At 42.4% G+C, this 23,516-nt stretch overlaps 1 long non-coding RNA gene across 1 annotated transcript in view; it reads right to left on the bottom strand.

Annotated features, from left to right (window-relative positions):
• Window positions 1-1,653: 1,653 nt before the first annotated feature.
• The window catches only part of LOC132023966 (uncharacterized), a 34,868-nt gene continuing 13,005 nt past the window's right edge, over window positions 1,654-23,516 (bottom strand). The window contains exons 2-5 of the long non-coding RNA XR_009406111.1: window positions 15,219-15,307; window positions 14,921-15,005; window positions 13,787-13,849; window positions 1,654-2,942 (exon numbers count right to left, since the gene is read on the bottom strand). This is a non-coding gene — a long non-coding RNA (uncharacterized LOC132023966). The remainder of the gene's footprint in view (window positions 2,943-13,786; window positions 13,850-14,920; window positions 15,006-15,218; window positions 15,308-23,516) is intronic.

The raw sequence follows: 23,516 nt of genomic DNA, 5'->3' as shown, positions 1-23,516 counted from the left end.
TGAAAGCACGTGGGTCCTCTGGGGTGGGGAGTCCCAGGCAGGGTCTAACCCTGCAATTAACCAGCTCACTGTAGCAAGGAGCAGAGTTGATACCCCTCGTGGCCTCAGTCTCCTGAATCATAAAACCAGGTGGTTGACCACATAGTTCTAGTCACGCTTCCATGTTGGACTTGCTCTGATAACCTGAGGCAGTGGAGTCCTAAGGATGAGGTCACTGGCATTAGGTAATGCCTTCCTTAAGCTATTTACTTTGTAACCAAACTAAGCCTTAGTATCCTCAGTCTTAAAATAAGTGTCATGATAAAGAATCTGTCATCCAGTCTTAAAATAAGTGTCATGATAAAGAATCTGTCATCCAGTCTTAAAATAAGTGTCATGATAAAGAATCTGTCATCCTCAGTTCCTCAGTCTTAAAATAAGTGTCATGATAAAGAATCTATCATCTAGTTCGTAGAAGAGTTACAAACATTAAGAAAGGATGTGTGTAAAGTGTCTACCCAGGCGTGGGTTCTTCACTGCTCCCAGTATGAGTAATAGCCCACAGGAAGGACAGACAGTTCTTCTACAGAGAGCACAAGTCCCTTTACAAGGACTCACAAAAGTGAGTCTTTCCATGAACGTGTTTTCCCATTTCAAAAATAATACTGCTCATGGTAAGAACTTCAGAAAACACTTTTGAAGCAGGTATCCCATTCTTCAGAAAAAAAGAGACCAGCGGAGTGAAGCAGAATTTCTTTGAAAACACAACAGCTCTTGGGGTAAAACGACCACAGGACTTAAAACAACAGATTTACCAAATCCAAGTCTTTTAAACCTCAAAAGTCACCCATTAAGCAGCAGAATGCACAGTTATGAAAGGCTACATCCAGTCACTGTGATTCAAGATCTCTCCTTGTGGGACTCTGTCATTTTAGTTATTTGTTTGTTTATTTATTTTTATTTATATTTATTTGACAGAGAGATCACAAGTAGGCAGAGAGGCAGGCAGAGAGAGAGGGGGAAGCAGGCTCCCTGCCGAGCAGAGAGCCTGATGAGGGGGCTCCATCCCAGGACCCTGAGATTATGACCTGAGCTGAAGGCAGAGGCTTCACCCACTGAGCCACCCAGGTGCCCCTGCTCTGTCCTTTTAAAGACTGTTTCCTTCCAAGGAGGAAACGGAGAGAAACCATTACCCTGCAGGCCTGGCCCCACTCTGGTCAGCACGCAAAACCTACCTCTGATATCCAGCTGCCATCCTCCCCTGCACCTGCCCGGCCCCGCCTGGCACAGATAATTTGTAGTCAACAGGGCCTCAGAGCTGGGAGCCTGGCAGCCTTCCAAGATCTCGATGCTTGGCTAGGAACGAGGTCCTGCCTTCCCGTATAAATTCAGGATGGTTCGTAGGCGGCATTAATAAAATGGCTTCCGTTTATGGAGAAGGATTTTGTGCTAGGGTCTGCGGGAGACCCTGAAGAGGAAGACAGGAGACATCCCCAGGGTTTTTTACCCTTGTGCCCCTGCACCCACGAGATGGCTGTGGCAGTAAGTTTTTGTGATACTAAAAGCCTGCCAGAAGGAATGAAAGTTTGATATATGTTCCAGCGGGGACGAACCTTGAAAACATTATGATCAGTGAAACAAGCCAGACACAGAAGGACAAATCCTGTGTGATTCCATTTATCTGAAGTGCCTAGAATAGGCCGATTCACAGGACAGAAAGTGAAGTAGGGGGTACAGAGTTTACATTGGGAATGGTGAGGAAGTTCTAGAGTTAGGTAGTGCCTCTAGGAGGGAAGAATCCAAGTTGTACAGCAGTAACTTGAACAACACGCTTGGGTATCGTGCCCACCGGCTTGGAGGGAGTGGTCCACCTCTGGGAGGCTGGAAAGGGCAAAGTGGTCGGTGGAGACTTACTCTAACCATCTCTTAAATCTTTTTTTAAACAATCTGAACAGAGCCTGAGAAACTGTCATCTGTTTGATCTCCGGGGTTGTTGACGAGTAGCCGTTACCTAATTTTCGGTACTAAACAGATATATGGATCAGCCCTCGGACTTCCGTCTCCAAACTTCCAGCACCTCTTCCCCCATCCTCACTTTCTGAGGGTGTTCCCGCTCCCTGCTTTCCAGAAAGGACTGACACAGTCAGAAACCCCCAGGCCTCCTCAGCCACACCCGCCCACCCGCCAGTATCGAGACCCACGCAGTCTGCTGGTCGACTCACATCCAGGGAAGGACAGCGTCTGTCTGTCAATGGGTCCCACTGCCATTGTCTGCTCGAGGTTATGGCTGCAGTAATTCTTTATTATCTGTCTCTTCTGCGAGAACATATTCTTCATAAAAGCAGGGATTTTGTCTTGCTAACTCTCTGGTGTATCCAAAGCATGAAGATCAGTTGCTGGCACGGAGGAGATCCTGAACAGACAAGTGCCTACCTTCCTTTCCTACATGTTTGAAAAACACCAGTATTTTTTAAAAAGGGAACATTTGAATAGAAAAACTAACTCGATTGCACGAAATATTTAGAATACACGATCCTTGCCTGTCATTCCTACAAATGAATCAGATGTTCCGAAGTGCCAATATTTCTACATTCAAGCGGCATCTCCCAGAAGTCACACACAGAATATTTTGTCATCCGTATCTTCCCAATGTGATTTTAGAAATAAGTCTGTCTCTCTTTCTGTGGCACGGTGTCTGTAGCCCTCCAGTACCAATGAATTAATGCAGGAAATCGCATTCCAGACCTGAAGAAACATGAAAGTCATAAAATCGGAACCATCAGAATACCATGGGTTAAAAGCTGAATGCGATTTGGTTGAGGCACCTGGTTGAACCTCCAGCTCTTGAGGCTCCGGTCCTGATCTCAAGGTCGTAAGATCGAGCCCCGCACTGGGCTCTGCTCTGGGTGTGGAGCCTGCTTAGGATTCTCTGTCTCTGCTCTTCCTCCACCCCTTCTCTGCATCTAAAAATAAATAAATAAATATTTTATTTAGAAATAAATACATCAAAGCTGAATGCATTTGGCTAGACAGCAAGAATTGCCAAGGTAAATTCCCTATGATTAATTACAAGACTAAACGCCCTCAGTTCTGAATTATGCACGCTGTCTTTCAAAGCACTAAACGGAATGCAGGTTTATGGTAGAGAAGCAGGTTCTTTGCTTGGCCTTTCCACTTCCTGTCATCAAAGGAGAGCAGGAAGGTCATCATTCGAGATTTTTTTTTCTTCTGACCTACTTGAGAACACTGAAATGATCAGTTGCCAACGTTAGAAGAGTCATTGAGGATATATTCTAAATGACCAGGGAGAGCTTTTTTAGCTTGCATGTGAACTAACGAAAATTAAATTTTACTTTTAAGTACTGTATGTTTGAGCTCTACTGCTAGTTACCACCTTGCACCTTAAATGTAATAGATAAGATTGGGGGAAAGATTTGGAAAGATGCTTTCCCTCTAGCACTTGGTACTTCGGTGTAGGAGGAACATGGGTCCCCTTGGGGAGTGGGGATTAAGCTTTAAAGTTAAAGAATAGGATTTCCCTTCTAGGCAAAATTATGTTCCATGACCTAAGTCAGGGGAAAACCAGACCCAGGGATCAGAACGGCTTATTAAGACTCAAGTATTCTAACCATTTGTCTGGGCTTGTCCTCAGTCTAAAGCATTAATGATTGCTTTCACTTCTCCATGGCTTGACTTCTGTATCTGAGTTCACCACACAGATGCCCCCAGAGTTGGTAAGGTAGTGGATTTGGAGCCCCTTAGCATTCCTGTAGCTGCTCAGCTCAATCTGGACATTCGGGATTGAGGTGGTCAAAAGTTAAAGTCGGCCCTTGTTGGTGCCACCAAGTGACTGTGTTCACAAACTTTCTTGTTCTTGGCACAAGAATGAGTAACTTTTTTTCTATTTCTCTTTTATAAAAACAAGTAAATATTTACTAAGGCAATACAAGTACAGTGTTCATTATAGCATAAGGCAGATATACAGCATGAAAACCAAATATTTAGAGGAAGTTAAAAGTCAGCAAATTTCTTTTCCTATCTTAAAATTTCATCAAGTGCTCATTTGTATAAATCTAACCGGATTCAATGAGTCATTATACGCCCTTCAACGGTTAGTGGTTTTTTTTTTTAAGTTAATTGTCTTTGTCAAGTACTATTAAAGTGGAAAAACATGCCATGTTTTCATTGATAAAGATGAACTCATTTTTATACACAGTTGATGCCAGAGTACAATAGATTAACAAATGAATATTAACTATTATGTTGGAGATATATGTATTTCATTATGGGGTTACTAAAAGCATTAGATCTGTTTCATGTATATATTTTGTCTTTGCTGTACAATGACATTTCCCCAAAAATGTTGGTTTTTTAATCACTGAAATACCCTTTTGAGATTGTTAAGACATTTATTAATTTGTGTTCCATCTTGGCAGAAATTAGGTCTCTTGCACTTTTGTGTTTCTAAAGATTAACAGAGGGGTGCCTGGGTGGCTCATTCGTTAAGTATCTGCCTTCGGCTCAGGTCATGATCCCAGGGTCCTGGGATCGAGCCCCACATCAGGCTCCCGATACTTGGTGGGGAGCCTGCCTCTCCCTCTCCCCCTGCTTGTGTTCTTTCTCTCGCTGTGTCTCTCTCTGTCAAATAAATAAAAATTAAAAATAAAAAAGATTAACAGAATCCAGGGGAGATATTTGACAATGAAAATATATGCTGGATGAAAATGTAGGTACACGCTAACTCTAGCAAATCATGTTTGGAGATCCGTCTCCCTCTCTGGTACACATGTTTTTGATACGCACAACTGAGCACCAATTTTATTTGGAAAACCTGGCCTTTAATGTATTTCCTTTAAGGTTGATTTGTCATTTATCTTGTTGCTTCTAATGAAGGTCATTAGTGGATTTGGCTTTTTTTTTTTTTAACCTCCCCACCCCTTCCCCACGGTCTTCCCCAGGAGTCACCTCCAGGCAGATGCCTGTCTGTCTACATCTGCTTATTCCATCTATACACAGATGTCCTGAAAGTGTTCCACCAGCGGGGGCTGCAGGAAGACTGTCACTGATTCAGGGAAAATCTACTACTAAATGAGATCTTCCACCTCCCAGGAAGACTGATGCCCTAAGAACCAGGATGGAATCGTGGAAACCATCTGAAAACTGGAGAAACCCAGCAAGTCCTTATAGGGCGGTACGTGCAGCCCCTGCAGTCAGAGGACATGAACGTAAGTTCTCATGTTCACTGCCATTGTACGCAGAAACACCATTCTGGGGCACCTGGGTGGCTCAGTCATAAAGTATCCGCCTTCAGCTCAGATCATGATCCCGGAGTCATGGCGTCGAGCCCTGCATCAGGCTGGCTACTTGGTGAGAAACCTGTTTCTCCCTCTCTCCCTCTCGCTGCTTGTATTCCCTCTCTCACCGTGTCTCTCTGTGTCGAATAAATAAATAAAATCTTTAAAACAAAAAAAGAAAGAAACAAAAGTAACAAACCCAGCAACTCCGCTCACACTATTGAGGATTAAATCCGACTGCACAGCACTTGCCAAATCTCGTTTAGAAGCAGGTGCTGGGGTGCCTGCGTGGCTCAGTCGGTTGAGCATCTAATCTTGATCTCAGGTCTTGGTCTTAGGGCTGTGAGCTCCAACTCCACACTGAGCTTAAAAAAAAAAAAAAAAAAAAAAAAAAGTAGGTTCTTTTACAAATTACTGCATCTCACTAATCAGGGGGGAATTATCTAGAAATGAGTATTCTCGAAGCATTTTGTTGAAAAGAAGCAGTGAGGCTTGGAAAAATGTCAGAGTTTTGTTCACTCCTGTTTTAAAAGAACAAGAATAGAGGGAAGAGAGTTTCTGATTAAAAACACAAAAGTCTGAGCCTATGTCCATTTCGCCAGCCTCCTAGACTGCGAGGCGTTCCAGAGGTGGATTTCGTAGTTGCCTTGGATGCTGCAAAGGCCATATGCCACCTTGGTGCCACTTCTGTTTCTGAGGTTCCACCTAAGTTTGTTTTTATAGAATACAATCTCACATACCCCATAAGACTACACCTCAAACAATTCTAGAGTCCCCTCTCCTCCACTTTGGTCTGAAGAGCAAAATATACCCTGGGGGCTTCATTAGGAAAGACATTTTGCTCTTCCCTTGACCTGGAGACTCTCTTAGCCTCAGCTGGTTTTATTGGCTTTCCTAAGAAATATTATGTGTGCTGAGACAGTGAACTCTCCTGCCAGGTTAGACTTCAGTCTCAATGAAGGAAAAGCAACCGTATTAAGATAGATCTGTTTGTAAAAAGAGTATTTGAAATTAACATCCTAGGGAAACCAACAGAACTTTCTGGTATCTGATTTCCTTCCACATATGGTTCAAAGCAGCACTAATGGTTTCCATTTGAAAAAGCAAATTCATTTAGGAAGAAAGCTGTTTTATAACACATGTAAGAAGTCTTAATGTTTTAAGAATATACCAGTTCAAAAAAAAAAAAAGAATATACCAGTTCTTTAGAAGTTGAGTGATTGAATCTAAGAATTGCCAGTCATAAGTTCTGAATAAAATTAACCAGTACTTTAGTTTACTTGAAGCTGTAAACTTCATTGGTCATTGGTCCACAAAGGGGGATTTGCAAACACATTGATCAATGACCTCTTACAAAAGTTAAAAGGATAAGCAAGCACCAATAATTTTGTGGGAATAACATCATTTCCTAAAATGCCTGTGTAAGAACCACCCAGCATATTCAAACCTATTCTCCAAGTCTACATCCCAGACACAATAAACCTTCTTTCATTTTACAAAGAAGGAGCCTACCTTCCATTTGGTGCATTTCTTCTAGGACTGAAGATCTCTATTAAATGTATGGGTTCTGAGGAAGCCTTATTTAATGTTAAATCAATTCACTCTAAGCCTGCCTTACTACGTATATTTCCATTCAGACCCAAGTGTGACTTTACTTTCAGAGTATTTTGGCTGTAGTCGGGCTGATCTGAACTCCGATAGATGGCAAAGTGGAGTGCTGGGAATGGCTCTTTTTCAAATGCTATGTTCAAATACTATATAATTTTAGGGGAAGAAACCTTTTTGAGCAAAAGCAGAGGAAACTTCAAACGGAAAACAGCTTCCCCAGTGTATTAAATGCAATCTGATAAAGGATCTATTTCAAGGTGTTATCAATATGGCTTCTGTCCATGGACTTGCCAGCTTGATTTTGTAATAGTTAACATACACCCTGGTGTGCCTGGGTGGCTCAGTTGGTTAAGGGTCTGCCTTCAGCTCAGGTCATGAACTCTGAGTCCTGGGATCAGGCCTCGGCAAGGGCTTCCTCCTCAGTAGGGAGTCTGCTTCTCTCTCTCCCTCTGTGCCTTCCCATATCACATAAATAAATAAATAAATAAAATCTTGAAAAATAAAAATTTAACACACATCCTAATCTCTCTTTGTGCTTTTGAGCTGATTTCATTTGGGGGGTTTGGTATATTAATAATTAGATCACAAACCAATTTAACGTTTGAGGTTCTAGCAGAATAATCATGACTTAAAATAAGTGAATAAACTGTTAACAATTCAGAAGAGTTTATTATAATTGTTTCTAATTAGGGGGTCCATTCTATTTCCCTTCAAAAAGTAATACCCCGTTACATTTACCTTGCAATTTATAATACCTAAGGATTCCTGACCTATATAAATCTCATTTGATGCTTATAACAATCCCACATGGTGAGCAGGGTTTTACTTTGTTGAGGAGACCAGAGCTCAGAGAGGAGACCATGGAGCTCAGATCAAACTCCGGTCTCCCAGCTCGAGGCCCAGTGCTCCTTCTGTTCTAGCAAATTTACTTAACAGTCAGATGAAAGCCTTCAATGTCTGGGGCCTGTGCCTTCCTCCTCTGAAAAAGAATGCCAAGTACAAAATGTATCAATACCAATACAATTGATTATGGAAAATTTCAGCCTAATAAGCAATTGTTTTGTTTTTATTAAGACTTAAGTTTATTGGGCACCTAGGTGGCTCAGTGGGTTAAGCCTCTGCCTCCGGCTCAGGTCATGATCTCAGGGTCCTGGGATTGAGCCCTGCATTGGGTTCTCTGCTCAGCAGGGAGCCCGCTTCCCCCTCTCTCTCTGCCTACTTGTGATCTCTGTCAATAAATAAATAAAATCTTTAAAAAAAAAAAAAGACTTAATTTTATTAAGACACAATTTTTTTCAGACTTGATTTTTTTTTTTTTAGAGCAGTTTAAGGTTCAAAATTGAGACAGAAGTGTGGAGATTTCCCACCTACTTCCAGTATTTTCCTGTGTACTTCCCATACACTATCCCTTATACTTTCAGGCTTTACATATGTTAAAGCAATCATTTTAGTTCTTTATTAAAATATGAAATTTAGAAAGTAACTTGAGAATGGATGATTAGGCTGCCATCAGTACTGCCATTAAATCCTTGTGCTCTTTGAGACTTAGAAAGATACCATGGAGTTCCAAAATGAGTAAAAATAATAGCACATAAATTGTATCTCTAACAAGTGGTTAAGGCCACATACCCATTGTTAGGGACTTAATTGTGTCCTCCCCACCCCCACCCCGGCAAATTGCTAGGTTGAAATACTAACTCGGGCACTACACAGTGTGATGATATTCAGAAATAGCGTCTTTGAAGAGGCAAATAAGTTAGAATGAGGTCATTACGAAGAACCCTAATCCTATGACCGGTATCCTTGTTGGAAGAGAAGATTTGGACACAGACGCACAGAAGGAAGACCATGTTAAGATACAGAGAGAAGACAGCCTGCTGCAGGCCGAGGAGACAGGCCTTGGAAGAAACCAGCCTTACCAACACCTGGATTTCAAACTTCTGCCTCCAGAACTGTGAGAAAATTAATTTCTGCTGCGTAAGCAGAAATAATGCCTTGGAGTATCTGTAGTGCTTTATTATGGCAGCCCTAGCAAACTAATATGAGCCCCCCAAAACATACATACACACACAGTACTATGCTACCTAACACAAGCTATATGAAAATCTGCCTTTTTGAGTAGCCTTGGATTTTTACTCATGGGATGCTATTACTCAACAAGTTTTTTATGCTTAAACTTCATTTATTTATATTTTGATGTTAATTATGACAGACTTTAATAATGAACAACCAAAACTCAACACACAACACTAAGAAGTCCAAATCTAATTAAAAAAAAGAGAGAGAGAGAGACTAACCACCCTGCTATGTGGTGAAGAATGACTTCTCCAAGTGTCCACTGTCACTGGTGGACTCCTTCAGTACTGGGAGCCAACATCCAGGCATCTGAATCTTTATTAAACACTTAATGTTTTGTTGGGGGGGCTTCCCAAAGAGCTGGACCAAAGAAAGAAAAATGAAGTTCCTGCTACACAATCCAGGTAGAGTTCACATGATTCGAGAGCATAGAAATGATGATACAAAGAAGTAAACACTATTTCTTATTATATTTCCTCTTTTTAAACAAAAAGATTTTATTTATTTATTTATTGGAGAGTGAGAGAGAGCACAAGTGGGGTGAGGGACAGAGGGAGAAGCAGGCTCCCCACTGAGCAGGGAGCCTGAGGTGGGGCTTGATCCCAGGACGCTGGGATCATGACCTAAGCCAAAGGCAGATGCTTAACCGACTGAGACACCCAAGCACCCCTCATATTACATTTCTTAACAGTAAAAATTTCCCTTGTTTCAATTCCCTTCTTAATTGTGTACCACAGTGGTATGTTTCAGTACAGTGAGATCCTGAAATGACTGAAAAACATTGACATTAAGTACTGTTTTTAGTCAGATGAGTTGTAGGTTGGGCAGCAAGAAGTTCAACATCAGCCGCCACAGGACATCTCGTTCGTGTGTCTGTCCTCGCAATCTGTTGACAGGCTGGGATGCCAAATGTGCATTTCTGGATTCTTCTTATAACATTCCACAGGATCTTTCTTCATATCACGTTTGCAAACTAAAATCTAACCTGGTATTAAAGAGGGATATAAAGTCGAAGAACCAGGGATCCCTGGCTGGCTCAGTCCGCTAGAGCCTGTGACCGCTGATCTCAGGATTGCGAGTTTGAGCCCCATATTGGGTGCAGAGATTGCTTAAAAATAAAATACATATTTTTTAAAGTCTAAGGACCATCTTAAAAACACAAACACACACCGTCAGTTGTAAGAAAATAATTAATTTGTTTGCTATAGAAGTTAGAAAAGAAAAATGTCCCAACAGATGGAACGTGATACTTTGTAGGAAAAGACGATCACCAATCCAATGAAATGTTGGGTGGCGTTAAATAACCTGGATGTCTGTAGCTCCTGCTCTTTGTTTTACTCTTTCTTCGTGCCTTTATTTTGACCACTCACCTCTATTCTCTCTCAGAGTCCTCACTATTGGTGACCTATGAGTCCATCTGCCTCTAAGACAATCACTCGTAAGCTGCCCAGTGTTCAAAGCTACCATCCCACAGTACTGGCTCCCAGAACTCGGCTGGCTTTCTTCTCATGTTCTCTGGATCGACAGTATTTAACAGCCACCAGTTGGAGCTGCCATTAAAAAGCGTGTATACATGAGACTCCAAATCTCTCAAATTCTAAAATCTTGACTATGTAAATCTAATATGTTTCCTGTGTCAGCTGGCTGGCAGGTTTAAACTTGGATGTTTACTTTATCTCTATGAAACCTATCTGTATTTCCAAGGACATGGCCACCATGCGTAGTCTCCTCACACGCAGAGCAACGTTTCAGATGCTCTAACCAGGCATCACAGCTTATGCAATCTTTTCACCTTTCCAAAGCATTTCCAAAAGTTGTGACCATCTGGGCAGACAAGCACCAGCTCCATGCTTACAAGATCAGCCCACAGGATAGAGAAATCAAAACGTGAAGCCAGCTATCAGACCAACCTTCCCCATGCTCCAGGGTAGATGTCACCAGAAGGCAAACATCTAAGCTTTTATGATCATGTAGGTTAACGGCCAGACTTAGTCCAATGGTCTGTAGTTTCCATCTTGGCTGTAGGTCAGTATAGGTCTTGCTCTGCCATTGTGCCTTATTTCCCTGCGCTGATCAAGGGGGCCCATTTCCAAGAACAAGTTGGTTGGCCATTTTAGGGCACACGCTTATGAGCATGGAATTCCTTCCTGATACAGAAAGGAAACTGGGAGTGACACAGGATGAGATTTGAGCTGAGAACAAGAGGGAGAGCTTGAGGTAACCTCAGGAGAAGACTCACACAAGGGTAAGAAAAATGCGATGCTAAGCAAGTCCTTTAGTCCATTAGGTCTGTGTGGAAAAGGAATCATAATACTTCCCTTTTTATACTAACACACAGAAGAAAGTTCATAAAACGGTATAGTGTATCAGGACAAAAGAAGGAATGGAGGCTGATGAATGTCCCGCGAAAGACCCGTGAGCAAAATGATGAATTAATTTTCAGTTTACAGTTCTATTGAAATGGAGCATCGCTTTTTGGCTTAAGTAGTCTCTGTACTCTGATCAGCATGTAAAGATATTGTCTCAGCCTCAAAAAAAAAAAAAAATCACAATAAAATTCATGGTCTTATAAAGTTTGGTAAATAAGCAACAGAGTGACTTGGAGCGCGTTCAGAGGACACAGAAACAGAGCATTTTTAAGGTTAGCTGAAAATAAAATTAAATATGATGTCCTTCTGAGGCTGACCTTGGAGGTAAAGGAAAATGCAAAACCAAATTATGAAAAGTAGTATTTTCAGGTCCTGCAATGCATGAGGTTTCTATGCAGAGTTCAATTTCCTGAAGTTAAAGATACCATGAAGTGTACTATAAGTATATTTAAAATAGAAAATTATTTCTCTGTTCGAAAGGAAATCTATCAGCTCTGCTTTAGTAAACTCTGAACCCAAGAACCTGTGAGCTGCCCTCTTCCAACAGGAAGCTTCTTGGGTTGGTTCAGTCTGTACTTTAGGCTGATCATTACAAAATTGAGAAAAAAAGGTCATTGTCACCTCCATATGTCAATCAACCTAACCATAATGGTTTCCTAGGGCTCCCAGAACAGAGTACCACACCCTGGGTGGCTTCAAACAGCAGAGATTTATTCTCTCACTGTTCTGGAGGTTGAAGTCTGAAATCAAGGTATCGGTAGGGTCATGCTCTTTCGGAAGGTTGCCTGGAACCTGGAGAAGCTTCTGCTTCTCTCCTGGCTTCCAGTGGCTGCCAGCCCTTCTCAGCCCTTAGGACCAGCCCTCCAATATTTTCCTTCATCCTCACAGAACGTTCTTCCTGTACCTCTGTGTCTCCATGAAGTCTTTTGATAAGGACACCAGTCATCTCATTTAGGGCCTAACCTCATTCAGTATGATCCCCATCTTAACCTAACTAATTGCTAAGTACCCTATTCCCAAATACGGTTAGATTCTGAGGTTCCAGGTGGGTATGAATTCGCAGGGGAAATTGTTCAACCTAGAGCATGAACCAATGATAAAAATCTTGTAATTTTAGTCATTGAACATCCTCTGGGAGTCCACGATTCCTAAACACAAGCACCGTGTTTGGAGGCCAGACAGAAAGTGGACACCAGGCCAAGTTATCCTTTTAAAGACAGATTTTTTTTTTCCCCCCTTGGTGCTCAACTGACTGAAATTTTATCTTCTCTGGGTACAATGATGCAGAGTGTTATTATTCTTCTTTGCTTCGTTTTTTTTTTTTTACATCTTTTTTGTTTGTTTTTAGACCAAAAGTAGTTCCTTATTTAAAAAAAAAAAAAAGAAACACAAAAAACTTCAGGCTGTTGGGGAAATCATCATCTGTTCATCCTCATGGAACATGACTTTCACAGGGAACCGGCTCTCATTATGCCCCCATTTGTAGTCAAAAACTGGATTTCATTTTTCTTGTGTCCCCTGTCATCCTGGCTTAATCTCACAATACTTGTTGGCTTCAGTTATTACAAACAAGTAATAGTATAGAAAACAGGTGATACTCCTCATTTTTCCTTTTTTTTAAAAATTTAATTTTATTTATTTCACAGACAGAGATCATAAGTAGGCAGAGAAGCAGGCAGGGGATGGGGAGAAGCAGGCTCCCCGAGGAGCAGAGAGCCCGATGTGGGGCTCAATCCCAGGACCCTGGGACCACGACCCGAGCCAAGGCAGAAGCCCCAACCCACTGAGCCACCCAGGCGTCCCAGTCCTCATTTTTCTAAGATAAGGAGTAAAGCTATGAGGTTAAAATACAAATTTGAAGGGGCTCCTGAGTGGCTCAGTGGGTTAAAGCCTCTGCCTTTGGCTCAGGTCATGATCCCAGGGTCCTGGGATTAAGCCCCGCATCGGGCTCTCTACTCAGCAGGGAGCCTGCTTCCTCCTCTCTCTCTGCCTGCTTATGAACTGTCTGTCAAATAAATAAATAAAATCTTTAAAAAAAATACAAATTTGAAGAAGTCTGCACTTACTGTTTTGATGTGGGGAGAGTGGTAATCTTAGGCATTTTATGTTCAGAGACTGAATTTACAATGATGCTTATGTGAACTGGAAAAAGTGTACATTGGAGATCTTTTCTTGGAATAACCTAACCTAAGTTTTGGACTTGACCTTGAAGAAAAATAAAAAGGAAAAAAAAAAAAACAAACAAAGAAAAAGAAAGTTTTTTATTTTGTAAAAAATGGGAACTTTGTGAATTTTTGTATTTTTAACATTGTTTTTTATGAACCGTTTAACCTTTTATGCACTTGAACCCAAATGTGTTCCTTAAAGAAGTTTTAGTCTCTAAAATAGGAAGGGATATTCTAAGTCGCAGCGAAACCTCTGATTCCTCATGAACTCAAGTTTGTGCAAGGGGAAAGTTACCTGCAGGTGTGGATGAGAAGTCCTGATTGGATCAGCTTGACCTTCTCACGCACCAACAACCACCTGGAGAGAAGGAAGCAGGAAGTAAAGCAACCCAGCCGCCGGTGTTTGGGTGTTTGTGTTTGACTGTCAGTCGTCAACTTGGATTCTGTTTGTGGCCCAAATGATGAAAGATTATCTATCGGAGCCAACACAAATATTTTTTGCATTGTGTTTTATGTTTTAGATTTTATTTATTTATTTGACACAGAGAGAGAGAGAGCACACAAGCCGGGGAACAGCAGAGGGACAAGCAGTCTCCCTGCTGAGCTGGGATCCTACATGGGGCTCAATGGCGCGGGGTTCAATCTCGGGACCCTGAGATCAAGACCTAAGCTGAAGGCAGCTGTTTAACAGACTAAGCCACCCAGGGGCCCCTGCATTTGATTTTAAACCTATGCTTTAATGCAGTGACCAAAAGCCCAGCAAAGTGTGGATAGAACCTTCTAAAGCAATCTCTTTATGGGCTTCCTCCCAGTCCTCATACCTGATTGATACAGACATCACCTAACAAGTAGCCAAATAATTACATCAGTTGTTTCTGCCTAGAAGGAAGACGACTTGGATACGATCCTATAGGGAAAGTCTCCCTATCTGACACCTGGAAGGCCTTATCGAAAAGAGGAAATTTGACTACCTTTGGCTAAAAGTATTTTTTTTAAATCTTTAGAGTTTAAATCTCCGTTTCTGTATCACGATGCTAACCATACTATCTAATAATACAACACCAGGTATCGTACTTTAAAACTGTTGTTCTTAGTTTTCATTTGCCATTCACTTAAAACCATGTGGATTATGACAGGTACAGTGTAACCACACGAGGCTGAAAAAGGCTGAGTTTCATTTCCAACCAAGAAGACAGAGCTTAACTTTATATTTTGCTAAATTGATAGCACACCTGCCTTGTGATGGTATCTTTTACGTTATTATCTATATACAATATAATGCATATATACAGAAAAGGAACTGTTAACATAATTGCTCAAAAAGGCTATGTATTTTACCATCTTTTTTCATGGTATACAGATCTTTATCACTGAAAATTGATTTTTTAAAATATTTTACACACAAAATCTACAGACTAATCATTTTTACCTGCTTTTGATTCAAATCATTTAGCCTTCTGCTGGCCAAGAGAACAGGTGTGTGTATTGGGACCCAGCACCCGAATGGGTGATATCTAGGATAAATAAAGAAGAGAAAAGATCATCTTCACTACAGTTTCCCACCCCATATCCCAAACTTCTTTGGCCACATATTGCATCTCACTCTACCCAAGGCTGTCCCAGCTCCAAAATCATAAATTCAAGTGCACCGTCTTAGTCCATTCTGGTCACTATCACGGAATAGCATAGACTGAGTGGCTTATAAACAACAGAAACTTATTTCTCACAGTTTTGAGGCTGGCAGTCAGAGACCAGAGAGCTGGCAAGTTCAGGTTCCGGTGAAGGTCCTCTTCAGGGTTGCAGATGGCGTTTTTTTCTTGGATCATCACATGGAAGAGAGAAGAGAGAGAGAGAGAAGCAAACTCTCTTGAGACACTTAGGAGACATGAATCCCCTGCATGAGGGCTCCACGCTCTTGGCCTTACCACATTCCAAAGGGCCCCCATTCTAATATCATCACACTGGGGGGTAGGGTTTCAACGTATGTATTTGGGGGTGGGGAGCGCACACCCTCACATTCAGTCCATGACACAGCCTTCTCGGATGACAAGCCCTCTCCCCTTGTTTTCACAGCCTTTCATCTACTACATGTCTCTCTCTCTCTCTCCAGGTTCCCTCAGACCTCCAGATCCTAGAGCCCTTCCTTTCCTGCCAACCATCTATGTCCTCTCTCCTACTTCTCCACAAAATATGGGTGGATCCTCACCTCAATTCTTTCCTACCAAGATCGTCACCTCCCCTGTTCCCTTGCCCTTCTGTCATGCCTAGGCCTCCAAACCCCAAGCTAGATCTAACCAACTACTGGCCTGTTGTTGTGAGCTGCTGGAGGGAAGCTCACCACTGCCCCTAGGCTGGAACTTGACATCAGTGTTTTCCTGACCAGCTGTTCCTCTCATTCTCTCTAGTGGCTATTTTCAACCTTCTCAGCTTTCTCCAAACCTTCTACTCCAAGATGGCAGATACAGCCAGCGCAGGAGTCAACCAGAGTCCTCTTCTTCCAAGATACTCAGGAAAACTATATTTAACAGCCCCCCCACCCCCACCTTACACAGGTTGTGGCCATTCTACTGAGATCTAGTCATAGAATTTGAGCAGAATGATGTTCCCTTTCTCCCAGTTGTGGCCTATCCAAACCTCCCACAAATACTCCTTTGTCTTCCCCCAGCTGCACTACGGATGCTAAGACCTGGGGCAGATATGATGTCACCCATTAAACCATGGGGGTTATAACAGGCACAGGGTAACCACATGAGGTTGAAGTTGGCTGGGCTTCACTTCCAACCACACCGGAGACATAGCTTAATTTTACATTCTGCTACCTTGGTATCATACCTGCTTTGTGATAGTATCTTTTACTTTGCTACTTCTACAGAATATAATGCATATACATAGAAAAGGACACATAAACACAATTACCTGGAAAAGGCTATGTATTTTAACATCTTTTTCTTGTTAATCAGAACCTCTATTTGATGTGGTCCTGAATGACTTTGGGAAACAAATCACACACACACACACACACACACACACCAGCCCGATCACAGAGGTAGGAGTCAGGAGAGACCAGCTCCTCTTCTGTCCCACATCCGTCTCACCCCCTTGCCTCCTGTTCTCCTGAAGAAGAAAAACGAAAATTTATTTTGTTCTCCTTTAAGTATTGGAGACCAACCTACTATAGCTTGAATAATCAGGGTTTTTTAAAGAATGTATTTATTTATTTGAGATAGAGAGATTGAGCACAAGAGCTCAAAGAGGGGGAGTGGCAGGCAGAGGGAGAGGCAGAAGAGACTCCTCGCTGAGCAGGGAGGCCAATGTGGGGCTCGATCTCAGGACCCTGAGATCATGGCCTGGGCTGAAGAGAGACGCTTAACCAACTGAGCCACCCAGGAGCTCCCTGAATAATTAGGGTTTAATGATACCTATCGTCACTTGGAAGATGACCTCAGAGAGCCTGAGAACAGCAATCATCACATGGCCTCTGGCATCTAACATTCAGCATGGATAGGGAGAAATGAGAACAGACCCTGGCTCTGTGCCTTTCCGTGTCTCCCACAGAATTTTATCCCAATGTAATGATTTTAGGCCTGAAAGTCCCGTGTTGATCTTCCCTATATGTCTAAAACAAAAGTAAGTATCTAAATGGAAATTTAAAAAACTATTTCCTTTGACCATAAATAAAAATATTATTTGTTTCTGGATTGAATTATCTTTACAATTGTTATCAGTAAACATTTGAGCAAAGCACCTAAATATTATATATTTTAAGTCATTAAATATCAAGTAAACATAAAGTAAGATGTAAAAAAGAAATTATAACTTAAAAAGTAAAACGCACTGAGAATGAAGCTCTTACAGATGAATGGGACTATTTTGTCAAATGGTTTTGAGTTTGGGGCTTTTTTTTTTCAATTACTTACAAATCTGTGGGTGATAGACTGAGACTAGTTCCTAAAAATAAAACAATTCTTATTTTCATTTTTTTAAAACAATTGTGAAAACTTTGTCCAAATAAATAAATAGAAATAGAAGGTATCTATCTATAGAAATGTACCTCAGATATTTGAACAATTTCTCAGCATTCCTGATAAAATTATTTTGATCATTTACCATGAAAAATAAGTTACTTTTCTGTTGTCGATCAACTATCTATCGTGTCTATTATTGAATAGTCCTCTGATTAAAGGGTAACCACAGGCTTACCTACTCTTCAACTTGAAAACTCCCTGATTTGCAAAAGAACCTACCAGAGCATCTCTCGGCATTCACTTGATCAGCTCCACACCTCCAGCTGTCCTTGGCCTTCAATGCAGGGTTCACACCCAGGGCCAGTAGCCTCCACAAGATTCATAGTAAATGGGGAACGGATATTTATAAAAGAGGACAGGAGAGCAAACTCTCAGACAGATAAATTTTAGGAAAATATACACACGCAAGATGAACACCATGAAATTCATTCCTTAAAACTACCCAGGTATATGTGCTCCTGGGATATACATCGAGACCGTGTACTGAAGAGCAAGAACCAAACGCACTGACAGGGTCCCCAGAGGAATTCTCCTGGATTCTGTGGGCCCTGAAAAGCAAATGCCATTTTGTAAACATACTCTCTTCTCTTAAGGGCAGAGACTGTTCTTTTAAATTCGTTAGAACTTTAAAGTATAAACAGACTGGTGACATTTGCATATAGATCAGCAGTTGGAATTTTATCTGCACATAAAATGTTTGATTGACTCTGTGCTGGTGTTTTTTGGTTGTTTTTTTGTTTTGTTTTTTTTTTAGATTTTATTTATTTATTTTAGAGAGAGAGAGTGTGCGTGACAGGAGGCGGGGAGGAGCAGAGTGAGAGGGACAAGGGGACTCCGCACTGAGCACAGAGCCCCCCATGGGACTTGATCCCACAACCATGAGATCATGACTTGAGCTGAAATCAAAAGCTGATCCATTAACTAGCTGAGCCACCCAAGTGCCCCAGGGCTGGTTATTTTAAAGACAGGTGTGTTACCCATGCCAAGCTAATCAGGCAGCCCCATCAAAGAAGGGCTCTGTGGCCATCTGTCCTGGGGCAGCCTGGAGTAATAGCCACTCATCCCCTGAGGGCACCTGGCAGACTTGCTGCTTCTCCCTAATTAGAAGAGGCTACACCTAGTGTCCTCTAGGCCCCAAGTCTAGGAGGGAACAGCAGTGATTGTCTCTTTCTCTGCATCAAGTGACAGCTGGGCCCTGACCACAGTGGTAGGAAATTCCAATCCTCAACTTGCTTTTTTTTTTTTTTAAGCTGGAACTTTTTTTTTTTTTTTAATTTATTTGACACATAGATCACAAGTAGGCAGAGAGGCAGGCAGAGAGAGGAAGGGAAGCAGGCTCCCTGCTGAGCAGAGAGCCCGATGTGGGGCTCGATCCCAGGACCCTGGGATCATGACCTGAGCTGAAGGCAGAGGCTCTAACCCACTGAGCCATCCAGGCGCCCCCTCAACTTGCTTTTGACCAGGCACACTACTCTCCTTTCCTCCCTCCGGGTCTAGGGAAGAAAAGAGGCAGCATTAAAACTTACCTTTATATTCATACTGTTCGTCTGTTGGGTTTTTTTTTTTTTTTTCAAAATTTTATTTACTTATCTGACAGAGAGGCAGGCAGAGAAAGAGGGGGGAAGCAGGCTCCCTGATGCAGGGCTTGATCCCAGGACCCTGAGATCATGACCTGAGCTAAAGGCAGAAGCTTAACCCACTAAGCTACCCAGGCGCCCTTTTCCATCTATGTTTAACATGAAGAAGGATTCCAGAACCAGAGAATGACTGTCAGGCAAATCAACACACTAGATTCTTCTTCTTTTTTTTTTTTTTAATTAACATATAATGTATTATTTGTTTCCGGAGCACAGGTCTGTGATTCATCAGGCTTACACAATTCACAGCACTCACCGTAGCGCATGCCCTCCCCAATGTCCACCCTCAGCCACCCCATCCCTCCCATCCCCCTCCCCTCCAGCAACCCTCAGTTTGTTTCCCAAGATTAAGAGTCTTTTATGGTTTGTCTCCCTCTCTGGTTTCCTTTTGTTTCATTGTTACCTCCCTTCCCCTATGATCCTCTGTCTTGTTTCTCAAATTCCTCTTATCAGTGAGGTCATATAATTGTCTTTCTCTGATTGACTTATTTCACTTAGCATAATACCCTCTAGTTCCATCCGTGTCATTGCAAATGGCAAGATTTCATTTTTGATGGCTGCATAATATTCCTTTGTACATATACCATATCTTCTTTATCCATTCATCTGCTGATGGACATCAGGGTTCTTTCCATACTTTGGCTATTGTGGACATCACTGCTAAAAAGATTGGGGTGCACGTGCCCCTTTGGATCAGAGCTCTTCGTGTCGTGTCACTCTGTAGGCTGCTTGTGAACTTCTGGAGTGGAGCCTGACTCCAGTCTTCCCAACTGAGCTGGGGATTGTTGGGATGGACAGAGCATCACAGACACAAAGTGCGGCTGCCGAAGACTGCCATTGACTCAGGAACATAAGAAAAAGTCATTTTCCCTGAAAAGAGAGTGAGACTGTGGCCCCCATCCTTGACCTCCTCTGTCCCCTCACAGGGCTCCACGTGTCCTCCTCCCGGTCAAGCCTAGCTCCTCAACTGGCTCAGGAAACCATGTCCCGGAGCTTCAGGAATCTTCTGTCTACACAGCACCTCTCTGCTCACACCTTTCCCTCACAATCCGAAAATACCAAAGATTCTCTCTAGAAGCTCCTTTTGCAGATAGTAAAACATAAAATGCAGATACAATGATGAAAATAACCTCAAAACTGCAAAAGACTTGAGAGTATAGTGTTAATAGTATTTATACCCTAGTTAATAGTATTTTATAGTATAAATGATAGTATAGATTCCAGAAACAGAACTAACTACATTCCAGAATGTAACTTGGTCATCGGGTTGGCATTTCAAATCAAGGGCGTAAAGAGCCTTGTTTAGTAAGTTGTGGTGGGACCACTATGTTGAGGATAAGTCCATAAACATAGCAGAACCTCCATAAAAATCCCTAAATGACTGGGCGTGGGTGCTTCTGGGTTGGTGACCACGTGCAGCTGCGGGGAGGACTCTGTGCCCAGAGAGAGCCTAGAAGCCCCACGCCCCTCCCCCATGCTTGCCCGACACATCTCCACCATTTGACTTTTCTTGAGTTGTGTTTTTTAATAATATGCTGGTAAATATAAGTGAAGTGTTTTCCTGAGTTCCCTGAGTTGTTCTAGCAACCGTGGAATGGGAGGAGGAGGTCGAGGGAATCCCCAGCTTCTAGCCAATGAGGCAGAAGTACAGGTGTGAGGACTTTATTTATCTGACAGGGACTCAGGGACTAAGTCTTTCTCCTGTTGAGTCTTCACTAACTCCAGGGACATTATTGGCTAAACTGACACTCCAGAATTGAACTGAATCAAAAAATTAGGTGCACCTGGCCAGCTGAGTCAGTAGAGTGTGTGACTCTTGATCTTGGGGTTGTCAGCTTGAGCCCCAACATTGTGGGTAAAGAGGTTTTTTTAAAAAAAATTTTTATTTATTTGTCAGAGAGAGAGAGCAAGAGACAGCACAAGCAGGGGGAGTGGCAAGCTCCTCGCTGGGCAGGGAGTCCCACACAGAACTTGATCTTAGGACCCTGGGATCGTGACCTGTGCTGAAGGCAGACCCCCAACCGACTGAGCCACCCTGGCACCCTAGAGAGTAATTTTTAAAACATTTTTTTTAATGCAGAGAATTGGAGAATTGCTCAGCAGGAGGAACAACGCCCCCACATTTGTTGTTAGAAGTGTTGTGAGTTGCACAATTCAGAAACCAATTATATCATCTGCCAGTAAACTGCTGAGCCAGTGGCCTCCACACACACTTTCTTGGGGCATTTGGGCAATCCCCTGTCTGAAGTGGAGAGAACTGGGAACCTCTTTTCTCCCTTTCCTTCTGTCCTTCCCTACTGCTCTAGGAAAGACCAGGCAGCGTTCAAGCTTGATTGCTTGACTTCTACCCCAGGCAGCTGGCTTCTCGGTGTAGACACCCATTCACTTGGAAGAGAAGGACTGTGCCTCTCCTTCCACCTCCACAATTAGAAGATATGCCTTGCATTCAACTAGTTTATCAGAATTTACAGTATTTATTTTTCAAAGGAGAACACTGAGACTTTGACATTTTCAGCTGATTTGCCAGAGTTCACACGGCAACTCGGTGTCAGGACCTAAGGGTCCCATGTCTGTGTTCTCTCCTCCGTTAACTTCGAGGTAGTTTGCTTCAGGAAGGATTTCTGCTTTAGGAGGCCACTGAGGCTGCCTCAGCCCTTGTATAAGACCTTTGATTATTCTCTTCATTCCTGAAGGCACCCACATTTGAGAAGTTCTTCTGGTTCAATATTTAGTTGGGGAGGTTGGGAATACTCATTTCATAAGGTGAGGTTAGAACAGGCCAGAAGGGAGAGAACCTTCCTTTGAGCATGAAATGAGAATTAGAAGATTGGCCAGAGCAGGGTATCCCCAAACCTGGAGTCTTCTGGATGTGTCCTGTCAGACCCTGCAATAATTCTTTGTGAAAAGTCACAGAGAAGGGACCTGGTAAATATGTGGCCTTTCCCGCTGCCCCCCATCTCATTCATCTACTTCCAGAAACAAGGTTTATTCTGACTCAGCCCCAGAATCTGAGTCATGGACACTCCCACACATGCTTGGCAGGCCTTGGCCTTGATGGTCTATCCTCTCAGACTGCCAGACTTTCCTCACCGTTTGGACACTAAATGTGGTCTTTCTCACCAATAATACAGAGTTCCTTCCTCTGGTTAAAATAACAACACTCTCGGGGCACCTGGGTGGCTCAGTGGGTTAAGTCTCTGCCTCTGGCTCAGGTCATGGACTCAGGGTCCTGCGATCAAGTCCCGCCTGCTTCCCCCATCTCTCTCAGCCTGCCTCTCTGCCTATATGTGATCTCTCTCTCCGTCAATTAAATAAATAAAATCTTTAAAAAAAATAACACTCTCACTCAGAGATGGAATTTCACCATCAAGCCCAGTCTTTCCTGTTGGGCTGGTATGGAAAACTGGGCTGTGATTGCAACAGTGGGTTTGAAGGGCGGGTCTTTGCTAAAAGAGCGAGCGGACTTCTGAGGCACCTGTCAGGAAGCACGCTGGGACTTGTGAATCTCCAAGAGAAGAAGCTCATTTTCTCATTTCAGCCTCTTGTACAATTGTCCTCATTTTTTTTTTTTTCCTAAGTGAACACAGAGCTTGAACTCACCACCCTGAGATCAAGAGCTGAGCTAAGATCAAGAGTTGAACACTTAACCAGCTGAGCCACCTAGGCTTCCCTGTCCTCATTTTTTTAAAGAACATATTATCTTCCTTCACATGGATAGTTTCTGCTCTTGTTGGAGTGCGATGCTAAATCAGAACAGCAGTAGCCTCTTTATATCCAGGGGTGATGACAATACTTAGCTGGGTATAAAATAACAGTAATAGTAAACACACGTAGCGCTTACTTACACGAGACACTGTGTTAAATTCTTTCTGTATAGAAACTCATTTTATCCACACAGCAGTCCTGCACAGTCAGTTCTGATATTACCCCCAGATTATGGCTGGGGAAACCAAGCCACAGAGTGGTTAAGTGAGTTGCCCACTCTTTCACACGATGGCGTAATGGGTTCAAAACCAGACCTCATGTCCTTGGCCACCACCCAATCCTTCTTCTCATATTTCTGAAGAGTGTATTTCTGAAAAGTGCTCACTGAGATCGACGATCTCAGACATCAGCTGAAAGTGTAATTCAGACCTCAGGAGTCTTCCCGTCTCCAAAGATATGACAGGCTCCAAATACAAACAGAAAAATATGAGAAAGGGTTTTGGTCAACTACTCATTTCTGAACATCTTTACTGCTAAATGAAGGAAATGAGTGTGTGTGCGTGCAGGAAAACACCAATTCTAAAACATCATTGGGAAAAGGGTAATTCTTTTTTTTTAAGATTTTAGTTTTTAAGTAATTTCTACATGCCATACATGA

The sequence above is a fragment of the Mustela nigripes genome, chromosome 8, assembly GCF_022355385.1.
Source record: "Mustela nigripes isolate SB6536 chromosome 8, MUSNIG.SB6536, whole genome shotgun sequence".
Lineage (NCBI taxonomy): Eukaryota > Metazoa > Chordata > Mammalia > Carnivora > Mustelidae > Mustela > Mustela nigripes.
Note: the sequence above shows the minus strand (reverse complement) of the source record. Positions and strands in the feature narration are given on the sequence as shown.